The sequence below is a fragment of the Pseudopipra pipra genome, chromosome 2 (assembly GCF_036250125.1).
Source record: "Pseudopipra pipra isolate bDixPip1 chromosome 2, bDixPip1.hap1, whole genome shotgun sequence".
In the NCBI taxonomy this organism is placed as follows: Eukaryota; Metazoa; Chordata; class Aves; order Passeriformes; family Pipridae; genus Pseudopipra; species Pseudopipra pipra.
Genome location: NC_087550.1, coordinates 26,236,111 through 26,253,201, shown reverse-complemented (window position 1 = coordinate 26,253,201; position 17,091 = coordinate 26,236,111). Strand labels below are relative to the sequence as shown.

The 17,091-nt window shown below is 44.3% G+C and overlaps 1 long non-coding RNA gene across 1 annotated transcript in view; it reads left to right on the top strand.

Annotated features, from left to right (window-relative positions):
- Nucleotides 1–16,388, top strand: part of LOC135409238 (uncharacterized) — a 32,885-nt gene extending 16,497 nt beyond the window's left edge. The window contains exon 4 of the long non-coding RNA XR_010428111.1: nucleotides 9,803–16,388. This is a non-coding gene — a long non-coding RNA (uncharacterized LOC135409238). The remainder of the gene's footprint in view (nucleotides 1–9,802) is intronic.
- The last annotated feature ends 703 nt before the right edge of the window (nucleotides 16,389–17,091 follow it).

Below are 17,091 nucleotides of genomic sequence, written 5' to 3'. Positions count from 1 at the left end.
CGCAGACCAAATAGATTTTGGCAACAACACAGGTGATTAGGGTGAGCGAGCTGTTTACCCAACTGTGAAGCCTTTTATCCCTGAAGAATGAGTTTCTTGCAGTTGCTGCTGACCTAGAGGAGCGCAGGAAAAGCGTTATGTGTGAGCTACCTCAGCACAGCATCTGTATGTTGCTTGAGCAACTGGCCATCCCCTTCCATCAGGCTATGGATGCAGCACAGCTCAGGAAGGAGCCACTGCTGTTGCAGCCACTCCTGCTGAAGTGATCTTGCGACCAAAATTTGAGGATCTTCAGTTTGCAGACTTCTTGAATCCTGAATAAAATGATGTTGCTGCTCCTGGGCACATAGAGCCTCCAAAAAGACCCTGCTAACTCCTCATGCCTATTAACTTTGCCACTAGAGGAGGACAGCAAAGCCCCTCCTGCTGCAAAACCTCCAATGCTGAACGCTCCCCTCCTGCATTTGTTTGCACAGACAGTTGAGTGTAGGCCACACAGGGTCATGCCAGGAATTAGAGTTAGAAGTTACAGAGAGAGGAATGTGATTCCTGAGCATCAGGTCCCCAGATCTGTTTCCTCATCAGTACAGTGGCAAGTTGTCACTAGCTACACTTGAATACCTTAGACCTGCTGACTTTAAAAGGACTTTCCAAGTGAAAACTTCACACAGTCTCCCCTTTCTGCCTCACCTTCAGCATTTCAGCAGTATGGAGCAATAGAGCAAGGGCAGCTTCCATCAGAAGGCATCTCTCTGTCTTGGTCTCCATTTTCCACAAAAGCAAGCCCAGAGCCTGGTGCTTGGCATGATTCTTGTTACATGGAGGAACACGGAACATGTTCATAGATAGCTGAAAAGGCTTGCATGTAACTGTGGTTGCAAAGGTATCTTATCAAGTGGAGCTGTCTGTGCTTAGATATTATATTTTGGTGTATAGCAATCTTTGAAATAATTAAAACAGCTTGTGTGAGAAGTCTGTATGGTTAGTCACACCTAAAATGAATTGCCAGGGAAGGCTGGTGCAACAGTTTGTCGGCTGAGAAATCATTCTTCTCACTCCATGCATAGCAGGCTGCTCAGTTCACTAAACCTAGTGGACCTGAGGATATTGGTTTCAAATGATAAAAGGATAAATTGAGATTTATTTTATAGGTGTCCCAGAAATAGGAACAGAGTGCCCAGTCACAGGCATTTTATTTCTTCACAAAATGCGTTAAGAGCCTAAAACTGTTGGCTTATTGTCTTAATGGGGTTTTTTCTGCTTCATTTTTGCTTTCAAGTGGGAAGTTTGCTTTCAAAGCCTGAAGTTTCATTGACTTTGTAGAGGTTTTGCTGAATCTCCAGCAGTGAAATCATACATGGATCTGATATTATGAGTTGAGATTTGTAGACTTCTGTGGTTTTGGGCAATTATGTAGAAGTAAAAAAACCTGCATTTTCCCTGATTCTCTTATTCAATTGAACCACCAAGTGTTTGAGGCCCATCCATCAAATCAGTAGGATCCCGTCACATCACCCGGCACTGCAAGAAGAGACCATTTGAGATATAAATCTGAAAATGTGGGCTAGATAATATGATCTGCAGGTAAATTAAAGTGGCTTTGAATAGCTGAGCTGTACATAATAATAAATACTGGCTGAGGACAGTGGAACAATAAAATAAGCAGCTGACGCTTGTTCTGGAAATTCCAGTGGAAGGAATTTGCTCCTTTGTTTCTGTGATAAACAGCAAATTAAACCTGGGTAACTTCAGCTGTCCCCAATAATCAGGTGGGTACTGTTGCTCAGGGGATATAAATATCTCCACTCAAGAGGTGGTGAGGGTGTTGACAGTTTCTGTGCAGGTCTGGAGTTGGACTTGATGACCCTTGTGGGTCCCTTCCAAGTTGACATATTCTCTGGTTGTTTTCTAGGGCCCTGGAGAGGGAATTTGGAAAGTTTTGTCCTGCAGCACCTTCTTTTAAGGAATCCAAGAGTTTGAATCTCCCTGTGTGGCCTCCATTTAGATATTTGGGATGGTGTTTGGGATTATACACCTCTCATAAGTCTTCAATTGTTACAACACCATCTTCAGTTTTGTCTAACTTTTGAAATGCCTGCATGGCAAGCTCTTTTCCTGCATTTGACATGGGAGGTCTCAGACAAGAAACAAGAACGAGAAATTTGTCAAAATCAATTGTTCCACTGCTGTCTTCATCAAACATCCGGGAAATCTCTTGTGCTTCTTCCTTGTCTACCATCATAGCATAATCATTTGATCCTTTCATAAACCCTTTGAAATCAAGGGTTCTGCTGTTGTTATCATCCATAATCTGAAATACTCTGCTAAGTCCTTTGATGCCTGCAGATCCCCTTGCTAAACACCACAAGCAAAGTTTTTCTAGAGAGTCAGTCACTGCATGACCCCTCTGGAGGTGTTTAAGAAGAGACTGGATGTGGCAGTCAGTGCCATGGTCTAGTTGACAAGATGGTGTTGGGTCTGTAATGCTGGAGCTTGAAGAACCAGCCCTGAGCCAAAGTTGACCTGTAAGCTGAACTCTCCAACCTAGTATTGTATTTAGCCATATATCTGCTTATTAACCAAGATGCTATATAATCCTAAGTAATGCTTTAAGAATACACATTTATGCTTGTTAACACAGCATATTATCAGTAATTAGTAAGGCCTGTATGTGTTGTAAATATGCCTTTTCTTTGCAGACAAGGTCAGGAAAACCAGTTGGGCCTCACATAGTTGCAGCTGGTTCATATTTGAGATATCAATGTAGCCACAGTTCTGTATTTAGAGACTAGTCAAGGCCAGGGGGCATTGGATAGTAGATGGTCCAAATGAACTCCCTTGGTCTCCCTTTGGGCCTTAGCCGGGCCTAAGGGGAATACCAACAGAGAAGGAAAGCCAGACTCTTTTCCTCACCAGTCAAATGATGTAAGGTGGTTTGTTTAACACTATATAAGCTGGATCCTCTCACAGCAGAGATGAAGGCTTCAGTCTACCAGTGGACACACTGATTAGGGTTTCCCAGCTACCAGAAAGTTTCTTCAGACCTTTGCTGTGACTGGGGCCTTCCCAGCTGATGTGCAGTCTGGATGATGATAAGTACTTAGGGTAACTGGTGATGTGTCTCTCTCTTAAACACTATAAGACTTTCTCTGTAGTAATGATTGGATGCATTGCTAAGTGTGTCCTTTCATAAGCCCACTGCTTCTTTTGTAATTCTTTACTGTTTTGCACTATAGTATACTTACACACTTATTCTTTAAAGTTGGTGTCTGTATTCCTAAAATCCATCCTTGTTACCAGGAGAGAGAGGGGGCAAAACAGGTTGACAAAACATGGGTCATAGGTTGGACTCAATGACCTCAGAGGTCTTTTCCAACCTAGTTGATTCTGTGTAATAGGAATGTTGTCAGTCCTGAACTGAAAGACTAGAAAACTTATATGTTCCCCTAATTGTTTGTTTGTCATTTGAACTCGACTTTTTTAACATAAAGCAAATGAAAATAATTTTAACAAATTATTAGCAATAGAAATTACTTCTCAATTGAAATTTGTGCTCACCGGTGTATTATCTTTGTGATAATACTGCTAAATTTTCTGTTGCTCACAGAAACTTCAAGAAAACAAATATTAGGAAATTGAGAATTCATCATGTAAGCACCAAGCAGGACAAAAAAAAAACTGCTGTTTGGAGGAGGACTTTCAGCTCCCCTTTTTACAGAAGAAGCAAAAGCTATTCTTGCCATTTGGAAGCAGTTTTTATGGATTCTGAATTACTAGTAAGGAGTACTCTCAGTTTCCATTCTATCCTTCAGTTTTGCATAGATTTTTCTTTTTTGGGGAGGTGTTTTTGTGACATGCACTCAGTATGTTAAACCTTTCAATTATTTATCTAATCCATGATATATTTAGATCCAGCTGTTTCTACCCAAATAAATATCTGGGCTACGTAGATTCAACTTGCAAAGGGATTTTTTATAACTAAATATTAAAATACTGTCTCAGTTCATTGGTCCCCATAGAATCATAGCAACAATGCAGTAGCAAAATATATGGAAAGTGTGTCTCCTTGCAGCTGATGGGGAAATATGATTTTGTGGAAGATGCTCTCTTTGTATGCAGTGGAGGACCACAGGAAGCAGCCTGATGCTGGGAGGCTCTTTCTGTGGGAGAGGCAACATGGCTGATGATTTTGACATCTTCGAATTCATTTACTTGTGATGCCTGCTTCAGCCACACTAAAACACACATTTTAGTGCCAGACTAGTCACTCATGGGCAGTCTGTTGAATATGAGACATTAGAAGGTGGCTTAGTAAACAATATCTGTTGTTCAGGAAAGATTCCTTTATTTACTACGGTATCCAATATACTAAAGGCTCTTATGGGCTCCTATATTTCATTATGTTCTCATTACCTACACCCAGATGGCAAAAACAAAATGCAAAAGTACTCATCTCAGGTACCTTTAAATACACATTATTTAGTGGATGTTGCAATCTTGTGTCATCTTCTCACTCTCAAAGAACACCCTCAACTTTTGAAAGAAACTTCGCACGCTGTTCTAGCTGTTTTCACCTGCTTTAGCTGCAAAAAGGCAAAGATAGGACTGGAAACAACAGATTCAGTCCTTTGCCCTGCTGTAAATTCCCTCCATGGCCCTTGGGAAATTGTTTGCTCTTGCTGTGACGTGGTTGCTGATCTGTAATACGGCATATTACTAACCAATCTCCTAGCATGTGGGGAACAAAATTACATTGCTCAGTTACTGTAGCAATGAGGCCTGGAATTTGGGTGCGTATTTTCACGGGCACAGTGCTAGAATCCAGAGCAGTCCTTGGTGGTCTGTAAAGCCCTGCACAGCCTCTGCTGCTGCCTTTCACATCTACCCTGGCCTCCTCTCACCCCCCTCTCCTGGCAGATGTGTGTGCAGGCCAGCCAGTCCTGCAAGGGCAAGGGAGCCAGGGTCTGGACAAGCTCTTGTTGCCTAGTATTTACAGAACAGGATGAGGGAGGGGAGAGGAGATGGCAGGGAATAACTTTGGTCTGTGGGAGAAAAACAAGTTTGTTGCAGTGTTTAGCAAAAATCTAAAAGAGGGAGAACTAAAAGAGGTCAGAGGAGATGAAAGTAAAGAAGAAGTGTACTAAAGAAGGTTTATTTTTAAAGCAAATTCAGGCTACCCTACACATGCACATATTGATTCCCATTGCACCCCATGTTGCATTGGGGATGCCCCCGGGCTTCTGCAAATGGGTCTGGCAGCATAAATTCCCCACCAGGCTTGAATGTGAGTTCATTAATACCCCTTGCCCTGCTGGTAAGGGGAACTGGCTCAGTTCCTCTGCCACTTGCATCCTGAACATTTCCCTTCTCTGTCTCATGCTGGCTGTGGCATAGGGATTTTGGGGTAGTTGGCAGCCATCTGGCATGGCTGTCATGTCCACACAAGAGACAAGCTTGTCTCTAATGGCTTTAAACTGAGCAATGGTTTAGATATTGGATTAGATATTAGCAAGAAATTGTTTACTGTGAGGGTGGTGAGGCAGTGGAATGGGTTGCTCAGACAAGTTTTGGATGCCCCATCCCTGGAAGTATTCAAGGCCACAGTGGATCTAGGAAACCTGATCTAGTGGAAGGTGTCCCTGCCCAAGGCAGGGGGGTTGGAACTCGATCTTTAAGGTCCCTGCTAACCCAAACCATTCTATGACACTGTGATTCTAAGGGCAAAGTGACTCTTCTTCAAAGGCTCCCTTCTGCAGTGTAACAGGCTGGTGAGGAGAGGTGTGCAATGCCCAGAGAGCCTCATCTGCAAGTGCCTCCATCTCCCAGAGTACCTGGCTGGAGGAAAGATAAAAGATGCAACTACTCCGCTGGCATGAGTTCCAGCACTACCAGTGTGCTCCCACCTCACATCTGCCTCTGTACTGGAGGAGTGGGCTTACCAGAGCTGAGGGATGAAGTGCATCAGCAGAAGTTGGTGAACGAGTCTGCAAAAGGTCTGTCTCTCCTATGCCTCTGCATGAGCAGCTCTTCACCTCCCTGAGAGGAATTGTGTTCCCCAGAATGACAGAAACTTTTGTTTCTGTCATGCTTTTGGTTTTGTCATTCTTTTGTTTCAACAGCCTGCATTGACTGTGAGGGAAAAGATAAAATTTGAAGGAAAAATAAATGGTTTTGGAGCTGTTCCTTATTTCAAACATGCCAGCCTGCTTCCAGTCTTAAACAATGCCTTTGTTCACAAGGCTGGGACATTTCCCTTGGCCAGGAGGGAGATTATACCCTTCAATTTGCAGCTAGGGCTTGGCATATGGTTTTACCGCTGCATGCAGAAGAATTAATGAAATGAGCTTTGGGCTTCCAGGAGATCTCATGGCATCTCAGCCAGGGATACTTTCTATGCCTTCTCTGTGCTAAGTGATCCTGCTTGATACACACAGACAGCCCTACATTTTAGGTTTTAAATTGAGTTAGTTTTCTTTTAAATATATTATCTGTTTATTGTTATGACTTGCTTCCAGGGTCATGGTTTGCCCTTGGCTGATTGCACTGGTCTACCAGTCAGTCAGAGCCCCTGCAGAAGTGCACCAAGTTTGACCAGCTCTGTTGGCAGAGGCTTCATCCATACTAGAAAATCTAAACATCTGTCTGATTTCATGGTTAGCATGCCCTCTGGCCATCTTTTTGGCCTGTGCCAGTCAGTTCTAGCCTAAAAAAGACCTGGACACAATCTGAGAAAGAACTTGTTAAGGAGCAGTTCCCATTTATTTCTTTATTAATGAAATAACCCTGAGTCTGGTATCAGTTTCTGTTCACATCAGAGCACCCTGGACAGGTCTGGGATCAAGCCTAGGGTTCACTTTTAAGGCTCTAAAGAACTTATTGCATGAATATAGGTGGCAGCTTTCCTAGTGTTTGACAGCATCTCTAGGTCTATGGACATATCAGCAGGCAAGAGGGGTTTGGACACAGCCATCCTGTTTTGGTGGAGAATTTAGGTGGCTTGACATGACTTGTGCCCTCAGGCCTTGGACATCTCACATGGTTTTATTTCATAACATAGATGCAACCAGATATCAAGGGGGGCATCGCTTGGCTACAGCTGTGGTGAGGACAACAGCTCCCAGGCAGTCCTGCTGCTGCCAGAGGCACAACCTTCCCATGCAAGGAAGGAGGGTGATGGCAATGGCCGTTGTTCACCAACACAGAGGAGATGCTGGGGCCAGTGCAGAAGACTCATCTGCCTTCCATGAGACAGCTTTCAGCAAGTCTCCTTTCACTCTGCAGTGCCACTGACTGGTATCTTTCATGATGGTTTTTGGAAGCTACTTCTTTTTCATTTCCCATTTGGCCTCCCAAAATGCAAGTCTCTGTGAACCAAACTCTGCGTGGCCTGAGCAGAGATAAGTTTACACAGGTGATGTTCCAACACAAACAAAATCTGCAGCAGATTATAGGATTAACATTCACCCTGAAGGCAACAGCAACTGCCGAGCCTTTTGATGAGAAAAATGGAAAAAAAGTGGGAAAATGGAGAAGATCAGGTTACAAAACCAGCTCTGCTTCACCTAACTAGAAAAATAGAGCCAGGCAAGCCTGCAAGGATGGCAGAGTGCTTGAGCATAGCAAATGTTCTTGCCATTGGCTGGCCCCGAGTCTCTTACAACCTTAATACTTAGCACAGCCTGGAGAAGAGGCTGGTGACAAGGAGCAGAGGCAGGTGCCATAGTCAGTGGCCTGCCAGCCCCAGAGGCAGAGCTGGATTCTCTGGCTATGGTAGGGAGGCAGGCAGGAGGAGAGCTAGGGGTAAGGTTCTGCTGTAAGACGGCTCTCTCTCCTGCCTATCATTTTTGGACTTGCTGTTAATTGGGCAGAGTTGATGTTTGCTCTGATCCCACTTTCTCTTTGCAGAGCTTTTAGTAGTGTATCCAACTGTAGCAGCCTGATACTAGTTCACAAATTTAGCCCTCAGAAGGGGACAGCTGCTGAAGGGAGAGACACACCTCAAAGAGTGGTAGAAAGCTGCCAAGAAACGGTATGGGATTGCTACATATCCACAACATATGGACACACTGGCCATTGGGAAGTACCCAGCCCAACAGGATCTTGGTTCTCAGTTGGATTCCTGAGATACTGGTGACATATAATCAGAGCTTCCTTTTTCTCTCTTCTCTATGAAATAAGATGTTTCAGAGACTCCTTGCCACCTACAACAGGCATTACTGGCTTCTTCTCTCACATCCTGCCCATGTCATGGTCCAGTGGTCTGATCTCCACCTGCACCACAAAAACACTGAGTTTCAAGGTCGTAGCTACAACCACAATCTTATCTCCCTTGCCTCCAGCTGTTCCTGGCTGTCAGAATCAGGTGTGGTTTCCTCCACAGAAGCATGGCACTCTGCCCATTCATACCTTCAGATACTTTCTCAATCAAGACAAGCACTGTCTTAAAACCTGGTGCCCCAAGAGAGCTATTATGTGCCTGTTATTTCAGCAACCTCTTGGAGAGCTGTTTTGTTTTCATTCTACAAGGGTACCTATGCTAATCTGCTCCTGGTATGAGCCTTTAGGGATTTCAATGCACAACCTGAATTCCTCTCCTTCTGGATGTCTTTAGAGATAAAAAAAAATGTCTCCTTTCTTAGTAATTTTATTTTGTAGCTGGATGTTGGTTCGCCTTTCTTTGTGAAATCTTCCTTACAGTGAAAATACTTTATTCTGCTTAATGCCCACACTTCTTCCAACACACCTTCTGCAGTCTTACAGTGTCTGCAAGAGTGATATCCATTGCAGATGGTGCTCTCAGAGGAGAGACAAACATTCCTTTGTTATTCACTCAACACAGAATAGATGCAGCAAATTCCCCACACACTCCTGTTTCCTTTGTGGAGGGAGAGGCGATGCAAGTGAAGATTTTTTGGGAGATGACCAGATGCTTCCTAGCAGACCAGGATGGTGTAGTTAGGCTGCTGAGTACCTCTGTGGTACCCAGCCCATATTGGAGAATCCATTTCCTGGAGCTCCTGCTCTGAAAGATGAGGAAGGGATCCCTCCCTGTCTCGTGGTGTAGACTTGATCAACCTCTGGCCATGCTCTTATACTCGGCCTTAGGTCAGAGACACTTTCTGCAGTCTCTGCAGTGCAGTATCTGTGCAACGACAGTTCCCCTGTCCCCCCATGGCTGCTACAGCCCCAGGCTCTTTTGGCAGTGCCTCTGGGATGGATGTGGTGTGCCAATGGGCATCCTGCCTCCACTCCAAACAATTTTCATCTACTGCCAGGAGATATTCACCCTTCTGATTTACCTGCATGGAGGATTGGGAAATGTATTTGGTTTTTATTTGTTTGAAAGCCTGTTTTCCTAGCTAGACATAAGGAACTACCATCCCCAGAGTTACTGATCAGCAGACAATTTTTCTTTAACATAAACCTAGACAAAATAGTTCATCAAAGATTTACAGTGTCTCTGCCACAACCTACTGCAAGAACATCCCACCTCCACATACCAGATCCTCTCCAAGCATCTTTTATAAGTATTCCCCCAGTTTTTCCAAGCCAGGGATAAGGGCATAATTTAAACAAGCAGATCAAGTCATCTCACAAGAAAGCCTTTGCTCTTGAACTGGCTTGGATGTATTGCAAACTGGCCAACTTCCTTGCCTACATACTTTTCAGATAGTTATTTGGCTTCCATCAGCTTTCAAATGAACGTATTGAAGCAGATGAGATTGACCCAAATTTACACAGGTAAGAAAGAAAACATCTTGCTTGAGATTTTCAGATGACTAACATGACTTTGTGTTTTCAGATCGATCTACTGGAGAATGACAGTGGAGAGAAGGCAAATTTTATCCTGGGATGTCACTACATAAATCAACTGATCTCAGATTCTAAGAGCAAAGCAATAGAGAGGAGTTTGGAAGGAGAAGAAAGGGTAAGTCATCTCTTTAGTCTGTGTACAGACTTTTATTAATGTGGTATTCAAGATAAGTTTTATTCTCCCCCTTCCTTTTCAGTGTCCTTTGCACAACACCTTAAGGTACAAATGCTTTCACTCTATCAACATGGAAATTGCTGCCACTTTTGCTCACTGTCAGTATTGGTGGTGCTGGGCACTGCAGTTTTTTGCCTCACGTCTGACCAGTCCCACTGCACATACTGGCTGTCTGGGCCCTCAATTCCTGGTGGAAACCCAAAGTGAGACCTGCACAGGTACCCACAGTGATACAGAGATGTAGGTGACAGCAGATGTGCCTCCTGCCATCATGGCTCTGCTATGGAAAAAGCCACTCAGTGGAAGAATGGGAGTCCACAATCTGGTGGCAGAAGGCCTTTTTGCTGGACCACGCCTTCAAGAGCTGGAAACCTTTCTCCCTGTAGCTTTTGAAGGCCATCTCCACCTGGCTGTTCCAGCCTTGCTCCTTCTTGGGGCACAGTTTGGTCAGCAGGAATGCTTTGGCCCGTACAGGTTATGCTGCTTCCCCAAAGAGAGCACAGCTTTCTGGCCAAAAGATTTTATGACCAGCACGATCAAATTTACATGAAGGTTTTTGCCAGCTTTGCTATATTGGTCAGGGCTAGAGAATGGGCTGAGGGTAAATGACACTCCTGGAGATAGACCTTTGCCAGAAAAAATTCTAGTATGCCTTACTCTTAACAGCTGCCCTTCTGGTTCTATATGTCTGATTATTTTTAGTTTGCCTTTGCAATAGACAGACCCATACCTTTCTCATTAATAATGTGAAATTTGCCAAGTTCACAGTGACATCTTAATTAACTCAATGTTTGCTTGAAAGAAAATTATATTGCTGCACTTTTATTTGATAATTCAAGTAATACTCACTGAGTGTTCACTCCTGACCTGCAAGTCCTCATATTTAAAACAAGCAGGGAGGTGGGGGATGGGGGATGGGAGAGAGAAAGGCATTTTTTGGCAAAGAAACTGCTGCCCTCAGGCTATTAATGCATCTTAATTCTGAACAGAAAATGAAATCACTTTGGGCAGGTGCCAAGCAATACAACAAATTTCCTCTGATTTCAGGGAGTTCTTGAACAGCCTTTCCCACATGAAGTAAGAGCCATACTCTTCATTGTGCTCTCACTTCACAAACATTTTATACCCCTACCAAGGCAGGGTCCCAGAGGAGTTTCCCCACACTAACAAAAGAAAAGCAGACCTCATTGGTACTGTTATTTATTATTTTTATTATGGCTCAGGGCCCATGTTTACTGTTTCTGACACTGGACTTCATGCCTGTAGAGCCAGTGGGCACATTTTTTCTTCTAACTGTGCTTTTGAGCATAATTACCTCTATATGGCATCATTTGCTGGTCCCCTGATAGTGTTACTCAGAAAGAAAGATGTCTGAACCTCTTCCTGCAAGGCAGAAGATCTATAGTAGTCATTGGGCTGCTCAAAGAAGCTACATAGCATCCCCTTGTCACTGATTTGTCCTGGGGCATGATGCATGGTCCTGTTTAGCTACCCTGATGCTGCAGTGCTGACAAAAGGGACTGCTCAGGTCTCTTCTGCTCCCCTGGGGGCTTCTGGCCACCTCTTATCCCCCAACTAGGACCTGACATGAGGAGCTGTGAGTAAATCAGATCAGCTGACTTATTTGGCTAGAAATTAACCCAGGAAAATGTCTGTGGGGTGTGTGCTGGTCTGAGTGACTGCCCAGCCATGCAATGCTGGGGAGAGGTGAAGGAGCAGGATGGCTTCAGTTGCTGGCAACCCACACTTAAATGTCCTCTGAATGGTAAGATATTGGCTCCCTCCTTGATGTGGGTGCAAATGCAAGCATTGCATGAGAGGACTGCAGGAGATGAGGTAAGGAGCAGAGGGGAGCAGGGGCATGGGGATTTTCTGAAAAGGCAGCAAAAGGGGTGGGCCGGAGCTGAACACTGTGGGCTGTGGGGGCTGGTGAGGAACTCAGTGCAAACGAACAGGAGACAAAGCTCACCAAAAGAAAACATTTCTGCGTGAACACACTTCTGCATGAAACTATTGAGGAAAAAGAAAAAAAGCTGTGCAGGAAGAGCCCAGTGGTGAGTGGAGATTTGAGGCTATAAGGAAAACTCTGCTTTGCTGACAGAGAAGGTTTTAACAGAGTCAAACCAGAAAGGGGCACAAGGAAAATTAGTGATGAAGAGCCATTTAGCAGTTGAACAGAGGGGACTCAGAGAGCACAGGCATCTACAAGAAGAATGTGGGGTGGTGGTGTCTCGTAAAATGGAGAGCCAAGGACAGCAGAATGCCGTAGGCACTGCTGAGAGAGAGCGGGGGTAGCAGAGGGCCTGAGCTACATCCAGCAGTTAAAGTGAAGCCAGCAGCAGAGGAACATCAGCAGGATGTTGGTGTGCTGCATTGCACTGCAGAAAGCAACAAGCAGACCTGGCTCTCCAGAGTCCAGGTGAGAGCTTGTCGTTTGAGCAGATGGAAAAGTACCTGGCCCTACCCACATGTGTGACTGCAGAGAACCTCCAAGGACAGCAATTCAGCAGCAGTGACATTGCACTCTTCCTGACACTGCACAGAGCAGGAAAAAAAAATTCGTGAGGCATCTCTAATTCTGATAACAGGACCTAGGAGACACACTGATGACATTGGATCTTCTCATGGGGGCACAGACCAGCAGCCATTCTGAGACAGAGTAAAGCAGAAGCACAGCTGTCCCATTAACACCATTGTGAGACTGGCAGGATGCAGTCACCTGCATTTGGCACAGCAGGGAAGTGCAGTGTTTCAGACAGATATAAATCAATGTGTCAAATATCTCCGGTGCTGTGATACAGAAATGCCAGCAAAAGCAGTCCTGGGACAAAAAGCCTTCAGTCTCTGAAATCTGATAAAAAATCTTAAAGCCTACCTCACAGTAGAGCAATGCTTTTCTGGGTTTTGAAGACATGAGATGGATAGTTTGTCAGGGCCCTGAGTACATTCTCCCCCTTCTAGGATTTTGGCTGGCGGCTCCAGACCAGCTGGCTGGTCAGAACTGGTGAAGAAAAAAGAGCTGGAAGAAGCTGTTGTGGAGGATCCCCTGCATAGCTCTGCTGAGATGCTTTCATGGGAGATCCCCTCCTTAGCCTGGGAACTGCTTTTCAGTCACGGCTCTCTCATGCTTGGCTCCCGCCTGAGTTGTGCCATGGCCATGTTCGTGCCAGACTGGTACCCTGCTGATGGGAGCCCTGACCCTGCCATGGGCTCTTGATTTCCTGGCTGAACCTCAGGCTTGCCTCGTCACTTTGGGCGTTGCTGCTCCCAGTTATAGTTTCATTGTGCCTGCCAGGCTCAGGCAGGGGCACTTGTCCAGCAATGGATCTGTACTGCGGTGGAAAATGATGGATGATATCTCCTCTGCTGCAGGGAAATTGAATCAGCGGGAATCACTGAAGATGACATCCCAGGCTCCCTTGGGATTCCAACACAACCCCTCCCTGCAAGAGAGCAGCTACTGCCTGAAATTATGAATGCACACCATGGCATCCACCACCAGCAAGACTCAGAAAGGGCTGGGGAGCAAAGCCTGTGCCACAACTAAAGACAATTGAGCAAGTGGAGAAAGCACTGGAATGATTTTGCATTATAATTCAGGGAAAGAGAGAAACATCATTATAATCTGTAGCTGCATAGGCTACTGAGATGAATAAGGCAACAAAACATCGCTCTTTGCACACCCGAGATGTGACCACCTATCTGCTCTCTACACCAAATGTGCTACGTGTACTAAATACTCCGTGTGGGCACAAGCAGTTCAGGCTGGACCAAGAAAGCAGAATGGTAATGACTTTAAGAAGACAGCATTTCAAGTGTCTGCCTCTTGAAATACTGCCTATCTTGGAGATATTTCCCAAAAGATTCCCAAAATAACACAAAGCTGGTGAAGGGCGAGAGTCACTCTTGATGATATTCTTAGGCATGACAGATGCAGAGAAAAACATGACAAAAACCCCCAAAACCAGCAGCATTACCTACATGAAGCAGAGAGTGCAGCCTAAAATTGAGTCACGGCAAAATGCAAATCCATGTAAAGGAACTGAATTATTTTGTCCACGCTGCAGAAAGAGAAGACATCAGATTTGATTCAAAGTAAAGAAAGCAGCTAATGAAGAGCAACTTCCCTCTCAAAGTCAGCAAATGCACAAGGAATATTGACATACCTCTCAAGATTTATACCATGAGCAGCATAAATGCATGGCTTATGAACTGGGGAAGGATATAAATGAGGAAGGCTTAGAGGGGCATTGGCAAGAAAACATTAAACAAGACCTCCAAATCAACAAAAGCAAGACAAATACCACATCAGACAGTTAAAGCAGTAGAAAGGACCTCTGGTAACATATGGATGAACTGAAGCCAATGCTGCAAAACTATATTCCTAGAAAAGCCCTTGTTTGGATGTCATATTTTACTCTTTCACCATACTGGACCACAGGCTGACACTGCCAGCAATTCACAGTCCATTAGCAGATGTTCTTCACAAGTCTCATGCTCCTGTACAACCAAGTAATTCACATATAACTCTCAACCTAGAAAGACTCAAATTGAAAGGGAAAATATAATCAGGGGAAGACAAGTTCTCCTGGCATGTCTTCATCCTTGAAATTTCATACCGAATAGGAAAAAAAGTGTTTGAGGAAGGAATCCATATTGATAGTTGAACATTTAATAGTGTCTACATTTAAGTTATCAGAATAGCAGGAGAAAGCAGAGTGTGGGATGTGCTGGGTTTTAAAAGGAAGCAAAGAGAGCAGAGTGACCTGCACAAGAATAACAAGCTCCTTTGGCTATTGCAGACTTTTGGAATGAGAAAAACATTGTCTGCAGAGAAAAGACTAAGGCTGAAAGGTAAGGAGAAACTGTGATTCCTAGCAAAATGGATATATATATATATTAAAAAAAAAAAAAGATGGGCAAAGGGCATTTTGCTATAGTGCTTTAGAAAAAGAAAGTAAAAGAAAACATAAGGTTTTGACACGGTGCAAAAGCATGGGTAGAAGGAAATACTGGACGTTGCAGCTTAAACAGAAACAGCACTGCCAGAGATGAATCACAGTTTGTGTTATCGGCAGAAACTGACAATTAGGAGAGATACCACAACCTACTTATCATGAATTATTGTCACAAGGTAGCTTTTGTTTAGCTACATCATTACTTATCAAATTTACGGCACTGTGTTGTCGAATCCCACAAAGGCAACATACACTCAGTATACAATGATGCCTGCAGTTCTTCAGAGAAAGTGGGGTAAGAGAGTCCAGGAGAAGTTCTTGGGGTGTCAACTGCTGTCTGTGTGATTAATGTGTCAGGAGCGTGGGGGCAGACTGTGAGGAGCTGGGAGCCAGCTATCGGTGGAGACGTGCACAGAGTTGTGCTGTTAATTATCATCTACAGTTTCTGAGCTGACCTTAGAAACATCGTCACCAGCAGAGAGGCCATTTACACCACAAGGGCTGTGCTCACGGAATGACACAGCAGAGTTCAAATGCAATGGCAAGCTCTTCCTCTTCTGTCCACTACTTTTTCCAGCTGCCCCTTATTTGAATCAAATGGCAACATATGTCATACTCTGAGCTTTTTCCCATTTGTAGATGGGATGTAAAGATGGGGAGGTGACTTTTAAGAGAGACTGAGCAAGCAATTCTGGGATCCTGTTTCCTCTTGTTTGCATACAGGTGTGTGTGAAGATGAACTGAGCCATTGGGTGGAACCAGGGCTTGAAATGTTGACTTAATTCAGTGCTGATCACTATTTGCTGAGGGCAACAGCAGCTAAGGCAGTGCAAGATTTTGGGCATTTGATATAATATCAAAAGTGTCAGAGACTGACTACTGCAATTTAGGGACATGGTTTAGTGGGACATGGCTAAGTTTGCAGTTGGACTCAATGATCTTAAGTATCTTTTCCAACCTAAATGATTGTATTATCTCAAAGAAGAAACTTGTGGTTTCAGACCAAAAAATGTAAAATGTGACCCAGATAGAACCAAAAAGTAAAAGACAAAAGAAAAACTTTGCCAACTCATCTGTTTCTCTGAAAGCCCAACATGAAGCCTCCAAATTTCCCACATTTCCAGGAGGGAACAAACAAGCACTGAATGGCTCATTGTCTGCAAGAGGTGTCAAAATAAGGGGGTAATGGTTTTATCTTCCTTTTGAACATCAAATTCTGTGTTGCATTGGCCCAAGTTGTCACCTAATTTTTGGTCCATCGTAACAGAAATGCAACAGTTTTGCAAGGGAAGGGAGATGCCCAGCAGGACTGTGCATCCTTATTCTCCAACCAGAGCATGCAAGGAGGAGAAAAGAGAGTTTATTTGAAAAGTGGGCCAACCAATATCATATCCAATATGCATTTGCAAAATGCAAGTCAGTCCTGGCTCATCCAAAAGTGCCAGGCTAAGCTCCCAGCCAGTGGGGTTACTTAACTGGGAGGGCTCAGATGTCTCAAGTATTGGTTTTAGAGGACAGAGTTGGTGGGAAAGAGGGTCCACATCCCCAGAATTGGTGTCATACAAGGGGAATGAGTCTGGGAATATGCACTTACTACAGATCATAAACCATGGAATTTCCTTTGCTGTGATCTACGTCCATTGCCACTCATCCTTTCAACTTGGACCTCTGTGAGGAGTATGACTCTCCCATAACCCTCCCTTTAGTCAAAGGCATTAAGTAAGTCCTCCACAACCTTTGTTTCTCCAGTAGGAACAAACCTAGGTTCCTCAGCCTCTCCTTATGCATTAAGTACTGCAGATTCCTGATTTTCTTGGTGGATCCCACTCAGCATATCAATATCATTCATGTTTCAGATGCAGCCTTGTGAGCATTGAATAAAGGGAAATAATCCCTCCCCTTGATTTGCTCTCTTGCTTATGCAGTCCAGTATGCACTTGGCATACATGGCTGCTGAGTGTGCTTCTGACTTCAACTAGTAGTTTTCTGGGAGCCTAACGCCTTTTTCTGCAAAGGTGTTTTCTGGACAGTCAGCAGCCAGCCTATGCTGGGAAGAAGTGCAAAACTTTGCACTTTTCACTGTTAAACTTTGTGAGGCTTCTGCCAGCCCTCTTCTCCAGCTTATTTAGATCCTTCTGAATGGCA